Raw genomic sequence first — 10,474 nt, forward strand, 5'->3', positions numbered from 1 at the left:
TTGTAAAGCATAACTTGAGAAGTAAATGGGGAAACATGATTATACTACTCAAAACGACCGGCCGGGTCGTTACGTGTAGGCTTTCGGGACTGGCAGAATATAATTTGGATAATTGTGACTACACTCCCTACACACACACACACATACACACACACACACACACACACATATATATATATATATATATATATATATATATATATATATATTAACAATTCAAACCCCACACTTATGTTGAACCAAACCCCAACCTTCACAACATAATAGTATCAAGCTCCCAATTTCTTTAAGCACAAACACAATGAGGAACATACCACTAGGAAGGAATTAATTTTTTTCTAATATATTCAAACGCTAACTCTTTTTTCTTTTTTCTTTCTATGTTCTGATTTGTTTTTCAAGATTTTGTTTTTCCAATTCCCTGCAAGTGGTTCTCATTTTTTTTTCCAAAAAAGCACATTTATCCCTTTCCTCTAGTTCCACCCAAAACTTTAACCATACTCAAGTGCTCAAGAGAGGTAAAAGGTTCAAACAGATAGTCAATTCAAACAAAAGGGGCCAGGATTGTAGTGTGATTGCCAAAGAAATAGGATCACGTGCTCAAATGGGCTAACTATGATACACATTAATTTTGATGGGTTACATGCATATATATTTCTCAATAAAGAAATACTTGTATCACTTCCTAGATTGACAAGACTACCATTTCATTTTACAAACACGTGGGGCAAGTTCTAGACATCAACTGATATGCACAGAATACCAACAAAAGCTTCACACACATATTGGAACATAACTCACTTAGGATCGGATCTATCCCGACTGTACCGACCCGATCGGTCGTTTTGACTTTTAGAATCCCGTTTCCCTAAATAAGACTCCCCGTGTGTGCTTTTACTAATTTATGACTTGCGGGGATGGTTGGTTCGGGATTTGGAAGTGTTCGGGTTGAAATCGGAACACTTAGTTCTTTAGTTTGGCTTTAAAAGGGTGATAACCTGAACGGAGATCAATTTTGGAGAGAAAACGACCCCAGAATCGGGATTTGACGGTTCCAATAGGTTCGTATGATAATTTTTGAATTGGGCGTATGTTCGAATCGGGTTTTGAACAACCCGGGATCGTTTCGACGCTTAATAGTGAAAATCAACTATTTAAAGGTTTAAGGTTCTTTAAATCTGGTTTGGAGTAGGTTTTGGAGTAATTGAAGTCCGTTTGGAATTCCGAGTCTGGGAATAGTTCCGTATGGTAATTTAAGACTTGCACGCAAAATTTGGTGTCATTCCGAGTAGTTTAAGTATGTTTCGGCGCGTTCAGAGTAAGTTTGAAAACTTTGAAAATTCTAAGTTGAATCAATTTGGTTTGAGGTATGATTCTTAGTTTTGATGTTGTTTTACACGTTCCGAGGGTTCGAGCGAGTCTGTTTTATGATTTCAAACTTGTTGGTATGCTAAGGCAGGGCCCCGGGGGCCTCGGGTGTTAACCGGACGAGGCTCACACAAATTTTGGAAGTTGGAGCAACAGCTGAAGCTTCCAGCTTCTGTTGCAATCGCACCTGCACTTGGGCAGCCGCTGGTGCGAGCTCACAAAAGTGAGTCCTAAGCCGCAGATACGAGAAAATAAGAGGTAGGGTAGTTTAGGACTCAAATCATGAAAAACTTGTGATAATTGCATCCTCTATTTAATTGAAGTATTGGGATTATATTGTAAATTATTAAGGGAAATAGTAAAAGATTGAAATTTCATATACTTAAATTTTTGTATAAATTAATTAATTGGTAAAAGGAATTGTACATCTTTATGTGTTATAATTATAATAACTTCTCATTCCGGAGGTTCATAAGAAAATGCCCTCCTTTCTTGTGGAGCGGACCGAATGCCTTGGCAGTATAGATGCATCTATGGATCATGCCACACGTCTCTCGGTAGTGTACACGACACTTTGGATCGGGCCGAATGACCTCGATAGATATCGTGCCTAATAATAATAATTACACGATACCTTGATATTTTATTGCAGCTTGTGAAGCTAATTGATAAATTGGAAATTATTGGAATTGGAAGAATTAATTATCTCTGCTGGTTAAAGAAAATTATTATTATTTCTATAAATCATATTTATTTAAATATTTCTATTTAATAATATTGACCTATAGTGAGTGTCAAAGTCGACCTCTCGTTACTACTTCTTCGAGATTAGGCTTGATACTTACTGGGTACACGCTGTTTACGTACTCAAGCTACACTTGCTGCATATTTTTGTGCAGGTACAGATATGTCTATCGGTCTTGTGGGTGCAAAGGTATGGTAAAATGCAGGGATTTAGGTGAGATACATTCTATATTACGATTCATAGTCAGCAGAGTCTCCTTCAGAGTTATCTATATTTTCCCTATCTAATTTGTATTCCGGACAGATGCTGTATTTTATTTTACTCCCTAGTTAATTCTCATGCACTTGTGACACCGGGTTTTGGGAGTGGTTATGGATTGTTTAGTAATTTAGTTGCTAAAATATTTATCACTTAGTCTATGAGTTCTATTTTTACTATTTAATTGAAGAAAATTTTGATTCAAAAATACTAAAATGAGTAATTAAGTTAATTAATTATGGATGGCTTGCCTGACAGCGGTGTTAGGCGCCATCACGACCTTTAATAGATTTTGGATCGTGATAACATGGTATCAGAGCACTAGGTTCACTTAGGTTTCACGAGTCATGAGCAAGTCTAGTAGAGTCTTGCGGATCGGTACAGAGAAGTCTGTACTTATCTTCGAGAGGCTACAGGAATATTAGGAGCACTTCCCTCCTTGATTCCTCATCGTGCAATTCGATTCCTTTAAGGCTTATGCCTTCATTTCATTCCTATTCAATCTTATGCGACGTGAAGCGCTTGTTATAAATTGGAAATCGAGGAAGTTTAACGGTACTATAGATATGGTGCAGGATGTTTCTCCCTGCATATTGGATTGGTCTATTGTCGTCGCTTCGCGGAAGACCGCCCTGTCGTTTCAGCTCAGTATCAGTATTACCTAAGGTTTGAGATTTGGCATTGATCGTTATGACAATTCGTGCGTTGCTATCGCACAATGATCGTGTAATGGTAGGATTCTTGTCTATGCATCGAGGCAGTGAATGACTTGAAAGTAGATTTTACTCAGTGCATGATTCAGAGATTTAGTATTTTATTTCTGGCAGAGGAAAGGCAATCGGACTACGAACGCTCAGGTTTGGGTCGATGGGGTAACGAGACTTGGTATTTTCGAGCGTGGTGGAATTTTCATCTGTGATGTGGTGACTTCGTCCTTGATGGAATGTGTTAAGCTCGCCGGTGTTATGGTCTTCTTCAATTCGTCTTTGGGGCAGGGTATTGTAAAATGAGGCCGGGGAAGCGGCTGTTACAGATCGTGGTGTGCAGTGGCTCAGGATCGAAGCAGTGTTCCTATTATTGATGGTTCGAGAAAGATGATCCTCAAAAAGGGTTTAAAGTTGGTAGCGATCGATTGGTCCAAGTGCTAAAGAGATAGATTTTGATTTAAGGCAACAACTGGGCAGCAAAGAATGAGGAAGGGCATGTGGGAGGTTTCTTGTGTGGTTAACATTCTAGAAGGCCAAGTGTGAGAAACAGAAGTCGAGTTGTTTCTTAAAGGATAGGGTTTGACCAAAGTGGGAGAGTGGCAGAGTAACATACGGGTTCTGCGGTAGGATAGCTACACGCCTTGTGAAAAGTTCATAGTTATTTGGGATTCATGGTGGGCAGTGACTAGGTCTACAGACTAATTTAGAATATTGGCTACTATACTGAGGAGGATTGGATATGACAGAAGGGAGTTGCTTAATATGAAGAGGGATGTAATGTGACTTTGGGTTGGAATGTATCGTTGCACCTTTAGTTGATATCAACAGGGAGTGAACAGACTTGTACAACTGGTAAATGAGCACGGGCTCATGGTGGTTTATTGACTTCGTAGTAATTGTACTCGGTGCAACATTGTGGAAGATGCTGGCATGTAATTTCCACAGGTGGGTTATCTCCTGTGAGCAGGTTAGCAGTCGTGTGATGTTGATGAAGCTTCTACGAAGGATTCTACTGGCTATCCGGTAAGAGGTCGGATATGTAAATGTGGCTAGTGATTCAAAGTGTTCATGAAGTGTTAACAGAAGGATTTCGAAGAATTTGGCGGGTTGATTATGTAAAGATCATGCCAATGGGGGATAAAGAGTCTTGGTGGGTTCCAAAGTTATGCAATGGTAGCTCCAAGCTAAGTGGGAGAGCCCCACCGCCTACGATTGGATTGCATGGTTATCTACTTGTGAGGTTTCTGGTTATCGGCATATTAGTGGGTTATCACGACTAAGGAAAGAGAACATCAATGGTAATTTGAGCATAGGAGTTGAGGAATGTGTGTTGTAATTGGCCTTATCGATTCTTGTTCAGGCTTTGAGACGACTCAGAGTTTATACTTTGTGTAGATGTAATGTACAAGGAAAGTGAGTCAGCCAGATGCTTCTTTGAGAAGGTGTCCATGTGCTAGCAGGGCCTTGGAGTTTGATTATAGTCAAAACCAAGTCAAAGTGAGTAACTCTCAACAATGGTTCTCCTGAAATGAGTTAAGTGAAATGTTTCTATGTGATGGAGTGTTTAGTCTATTAGTGGATCAGGAGTCATGATGGAATTCTTGTACTCTCACATATTGGTATGTTAGGTGCAGTGAGCGGCATGAGAATTGGGAGTTGAGGATCAAGGTTACAGTTTGGTGTCGACAAGAATGTCAGGAGCTCGGATGAGCAGGAAAAGATTCAGATGGTTAGAGTAAGATGGTGTTGTCTTTAGCGTCACCTGGGATCGGTGTATGTTTGAGAGGCTTTACGTACTGATCGTGGATTCCTAATTTGCCTTACAACATTAGAGTGGTCGGTGGTATGGACGTGCAGACTTATTACCTACTGCGGAAGGTCGTGGGAGTGTATCCCACGGGAAGATTGTATAAGTGTGACATGTAGTCACTTGATTGATTAAAGATTTAAAACCAAGTATGGAGATTGTGGTACTATCGCTAATGTGAGAATTTATGCCTGAAGGGTGCTCGGTTCATTTGGTTGTGGACTGTGGAAGTTTGTTTCGGATTTGATGGTTGTTCCTGTGTGTCATGAGAAAAAGGGTTATTGTGGATCCTTGAAAGGTTATTAGCCTATTTCGGTACAATCAGAATCGCCTTGAGGTCCGTGGATGGATCTAAATGTGAATGTGGGCTCTATATCAGGTAGGATGTGTTCATTTCAGCATAACGTTGTTTTCGGAGGGGTCTTCGGGCCTTGGAGGTTATTTATCTTGTCAACCCTTCTGTGTAGTCTCTATTGTGCCATGTGGGTTGTGAGGCGGTTTGATTGTTCACACTCGTATTATAATCCCATATAGTTACAGTGTTATATGAGCAGGATGGCTCTCGAGATGCAGGTCATTTATTGTACCTTAGTCGTGCTTGAGTTTTGTAGAGTATGGCGCTATCTGATGGTATTGTGCACTTGGCGTTCTTGTGGTTGACATTCGGGTATTTCGTAGGTATAAGCGTTTTGGCTTGATGGGTACATCCATATTTATTTTCATGGTGGATCGGGTGGCACGCCGCCACATGTATGTTGTTTGGATCGGGTTGCACGCCGCAACGGTATCATATATGGATTGGGGTGCACGCCGCAATAGTGTGATGATGAGTACAGTTCCCCATATCTATTTTTGCATGTCTTATTTCTCATGTTATGAGGAAGGTTCATAACACCTTTTCAGTTGTTTATTTTGTTACGTGGGTTGAGTAGTTCCTTCCAGAGTTCGTTTTCCTTATGTATCACATTCGAGTTTGTGGCTTGTTGGCACATAGTGGCATCATATGAGAGTTTTGGTAGTGATTGTGGTGGCTTATTACCGGAACGACTTGTACTAGGTGAGGCGAGATTTTTGGGCCTGGGATCAGTGCGATCGGATTTATATGAAGCATATTAAAGAGAAAATATCATTATTTGGTTCATAATGAGGTAATTGTTCGTGTCAGGAGAAGGGACTAAATGATTTGTTGACTATGCAGTTGGTTGTGAATTTCTATACTTCTCTTCCGTCATGGCAGTATTGCAAGAGTTGGAACATGACTCATATGGGTCATGAGGTGTGTTGTGAGCATTAAATTCGTGGGATTTTTGACTATTGTTGTCAGAGGATGTTATTGTGGTCATATGAATAATGCGGTGCATGGTGTGAATTTAGTGAGAGTATATAATCATGTAGTGGTATATTGTGTAGTGATTGAACAGTGTTCGTATGTTGGAAGCAGGCCTAGTAGAGAATTTCGGATGTTGGAATTTGGCTCTAAGTCTTATTTGCCTATATAAAGGGGAGGATCTTCAGATTTGCTCGAGCTAATGTGCTCAACTGAGTTGTGGTAGCACGGGTAAGTGCATGAGGTGTTAAACAGTGATTTCAGACAACTCCATAGCAGTTCTTAGCACGTTCGAGGACCAACGTATGTTTAAGTGAGAGAAAATGTAATGACCCGACCGGTCGTTTTGACTTTTAGAACCCCGTTCCCCTAAATAAAACTCCTCATGTGTGCTTTTACTAATTTATGACTTACGGGGATGGTTGGTTAGTTTGGCTTTAAAAGGGCTAAGTTTGACTTCGGTCAACATTTTTAGAAAATGACCCCGGAATCGGGATTTGACAGTTCCAATAGGTTCGTATGATGATTTTGGACTTGGGCGTATGTTCGTATTGGGTTTTGGATAACCTGGGAGCGTTTCGGTGCTTAATAGTGAAAATCAACTATTTAAAGGTTTAAGGTTCTTTAAATCTAGTTTGGAGTAGGTTTTGGAGTAATTGAAGTCCGTTTGGAATTCCGAGCCTGGGAATAGCTTCATATGGTGATTTCAGACTTGCACGCAAAATTTGGTGTCATTCCGAGTAATTGAAGTATGTTTCGGCGCGTTCGGAGTAAGTTTGAAAAGTTTGAAAAATCTAAGTTGAATCAATTTGGTTTATGGTATGATTCTTAGTTTTGATGTTTTACACGTTCTGAGCATTCGAGCGAGTCCGTTGTATGATTTCAAACTTGTTGGTATGTTCGGGCGGGACCCCGGGGGCCTCAGGTGTTAACCGGACGAGGCTCGGACCAATTTTGGAAGTTGAAGCAACAACTGAAGCTTCCAGCTTCTGCTGCAATCGCGCCTGCGCTTGGGCAGCAGTAGGTGTCAGCTCGCAGAAGCGAGTCCCAAGCTGCAGATATGAGAAAAGGAGAGGCAAGCACAAGCCGCAGAAGCGGGATTTTTGGCACACCTCCAAGCGTGCAGGTGCGATGCATTGGGGCGTAGAAGCGGCGAGGGCCGCAGGTGTGGGTAAAACGTCGCAGAAGCGGACGCGCAGATGTGGAGCTTGGCCAGGTGAGAGAAACTTGCATTTGCGAGGCTTTGTCCCTCCGCAGGTGCGAAAAAAGTTGTTGGACAGAATGTTAAAAGGAGCGAGGCTTAGTCTTTTTTATTCCGTATTCCTCCATTTTAGGGCGATTTTGGAGCTTTTTGAGATGGGAATTTCAACTAGCAACTTGAAGGTAAGTTAATTCTACACACTTTGAGTTAAATACATAGATTATGGGTGGATTATAACCTCTAAATCTTGGAAATCAAGGGTTTAGATGAACAAACTAGATTTTTATAAAAATGAGATTTTAACCATGAAAATGGCTATGGAATTGGATGAAAATTATATATTTGAGTTCTTGAGATTTTGGGTAACGATTTCCTCCGAAAATATTTGGAATCTGGGTACGTGGGCCCGGGATGCATTTTAGGAATTTCACCATTTTGGATAGGATAATTTATTTAATAGTCTAATTTTGAATTATTGAACATGTATTAATTATTTTATATAACTTTTGGATAATTTCGAATTTTTCGGCATCGAATTGAGGTTTTTACGTGACATTTTGATCGGGAAGTGAACTTTGAGACAAGGTAAGTCTCTTGTCTAACCTTGTAAGAGGGAATTTACCCCATATATGATTTAAACTAATAATTGTTGCTAATTTTGGGGGCTACGTACGCACGAGCTGGCTAGCGTCCGTGCGTAGCTGCTAATTATGTTATGTTCGGGTAGTTTAGGACTTAAATCATGAAATACTTGTGATAATTGCATCCTCTATTTAATTGACGTATTGGGATTATATTATAAATTGTAAAAGATTGAAATTTCATATACTTGTAAACGATTGAAATTTCATATACTTGAATTTCCGGGTAATTTAGGACTCAAATCATGAAATACTTGTGATAATTGCATCCTCTATTTAATTGAAGTATTGGGATTATATTATAAATTGTAAAATATTGAAATTTCATATATTTGTAAAATATTGAAATTTCATATACTTGATTTTTTGTATAAAATAATTAATTGTTAAAAGGAATTGTACATCTTTATGTGTTATAATTATAATAACTTCTCATTCCGGAGGTTCATAAGAAAATGTCCTCCATTCTTGTGGAGTGGGCCGAATGCCTCGGCAGTATAGATGCATCTATGGATCGTGCTGCACGTCCCTCGGCAGTATACACGACACTCTGGATCGGGCCGAACAACCTCGACAGATATCGTGCCTAATATTAATAATTACACGATACCTTGATATTTTATTACAGCTTGTGAAGCTAATTGATAAATTAAAAATTATTGAAATTGGAAGAATTAATTATCTCTGCTGGTTAAAGAAAATTATTGTTATTTCTATAAATCATGTTTATTTAAATATTTCTATTTAATATTATTGACCTATAGTGAGTGCCAAAGTGGACCTCTCGTCACTACTTCTTCGAGATTAGGCTTGATACTTACTGGGTACACGTTGTTTACGTACTCATACTACACTTGCTGCACATTTTTGTGTAGGTACAGATATGTCTAGCGGTCTTGTGGGCGCAGATGTGTGGTAAAATGCGGGGACTTAGGTGAGCTGCATTTTATATTACGATCCGCAGTCAGCAGAGTCTCCTTCAGAGTTATCTATATTTTCCCTGTCTAATTTATATTTCGGACATATGCTGTATTTTATTTTACTCCCTAGTTTATGCTCATGCACTTGTGACACCCGGTTTTGGGAGTGGTTATGGGTTGTTTAATAATTTAGTTGCTAAAATATTTATCACTTACTCTATGAGTTCTATTTTTACTATTTAATTGAAGAAAATTTAGATCCAAAATACTAAAATGAGTAATTAACTTAATTAATTATGGTTGGCTTGCCTGATAGCGGTGTTAGGCGCCATCACGACCTTTAATAGATTTTGGGTCGTGACACCGACTCTATAGTCAAAGCATTTAAGCACAATCAAAATCAACCAACTTAAGGCTCTTATCCATGTGTCAAGATATGAGCCTAGGCGTTACACTAAGGCACTCACCGCTCTCAAGGCATAACAAAGTCAATAAAATTGCATCCATTTAACACCATATCACAATTCTCACAAAAGAAAAACTAACTACACCCGATTCAAGAAAAACTCTTGAAAAAGAACCGCGACACAAAGAAAAACCAAGAAAAATTGTTACACTACCTAAGAAAATAAAACAATTTGAAAGACAATCTTTTTTCTTCTTTGACTTTGATCCCTCAAGAATACAGTCGAGGAAATTCATCGTCGGAAAAAGTCTAATTTGTTTTTTCAAACAAAACAATGACAAAAAACACACACAAAGCTAAGTAGAGGAAAAACAAACACACATATACATATTAACATCCAGAGACGAACCCAGGATTTAAACGTAGCGGGTGCACATTTGCATTCAACCAAAGTTTGCTTTTTATATAGGATGTCACTAATAACATATTACTATTTTTAAGGACATATACATGTATATATAGAATTTTTACCGAACTTTACGGGTGCCGATGACCCCTTATTCTATAACTTAGGTCTGCCTCTGAACATCCCCACACTTTAATTGTGGTATATCCCATGACACACAAGAAAAAGAAAAAGATAAAGGAAACTCCCTTTAATTTTCTCCATTTTCGAGAACTTATGAACTTAACCCCTAATTTTGAATTTGTTCTTCGTTTTCGCTCTTTGGGATTATTTATGGTGCTCGGTAGGCCAAAGTCCTATGAGGATATCTGCAAGACCCGTTCTTTTCTTTCTTGCTTGGCCATATTTTGAGCAGTGAATTTCTCCTTCAGGATGATCCTCAACTTGTTCCTGCATTCTTTCATAGGATTAATCGATGCATATTCCTGTAAATTCCCAAAAATAAAATTCACATGATCAATTTTAGAATAAGAAAACAAAGAAGAAAGGATGTGGATATTCTTGTGGTATATCCAAGACAATTTGTCTCTCATTCTCTTCTACTAAAAATTGTAAATATGGAAAGGTGGATGGGGATTTGAACTCTTCTTTTATTACTTCACAATCAACCAAAGTCTCATCTATAATC

This window comes from Nicotiana tabacum, chromosome 2 (assembly GCF_000715075.1).
Source record: "Nicotiana tabacum cultivar K326 chromosome 2, ASM71507v2, whole genome shotgun sequence".
Taxonomy (NCBI): Eukaryota; Viridiplantae; Streptophyta; class Magnoliopsida; order Solanales; family Solanaceae; genus Nicotiana; species Nicotiana tabacum.